At 41.8% G+C, this 361-nt stretch overlaps 1 protein-coding gene across 1 annotated transcript in view; it reads right to left on the bottom strand.

Annotated features, from left to right (window-relative positions):
• Positions 1 to 361, bottom strand: part of LOC118738768 (ribonuclease P protein subunit p30-like) — a 22482-nt gene that overhangs the window by 1156 nt on the left and 20965 nt on the right. The gene's annotated exons all lie outside the window — the stretch shown is intronic.

The following is a 361-nucleotide window of genomic DNA, read 5'->3' as shown; positions in this document are numbered from 1 at the left end:
TCATATTCGAATACTGGAAATATTTGAATTACAGTGGCAGCACCAAGGGCTGCACTTTTAAAACAACTTTCGAATTTTTGCGATAAATTTTGAATTCTACCTCACATTTTAATACTGGCCATCTGGCAATTTTTGGTAAGGTCCATAAATCGTTTGATTATTCCGGCAAAAAAAGTGTTGCGTGCTTTTTAACAGACCGATTCAGCTCCTATCGCAGCGATTTCGAGATACAGAGAGAGCCCACCGAACGGAAGCAGCAACCTGGTGAATCAGTAGACGCGTTCTTTCATGCTATGGGTGTTCTCCGCTCACGCCTGCGTAATCCCATAGCTGAGTACGAAGCGGTAAAACTTTTTAAATG

Source organism: Rhagoletis pomonella, unplaced genomic scaffold, assembly GCF_013731165.1.
Source record: "Rhagoletis pomonella isolate Grant_MI unplaced genomic scaffold, Rhpom_1.0 Rhpom_scaffold_00005, whole genome shotgun sequence".
Taxonomy (NCBI): Eukaryota; Metazoa; Arthropoda; class Insecta; order Diptera; family Tephritidae; genus Rhagoletis; species Rhagoletis pomonella.
The sequence above is the reverse complement of the archived record's forward strand: the minus strand, read 5'-3'. Positions and strand labels throughout refer to the sequence as shown.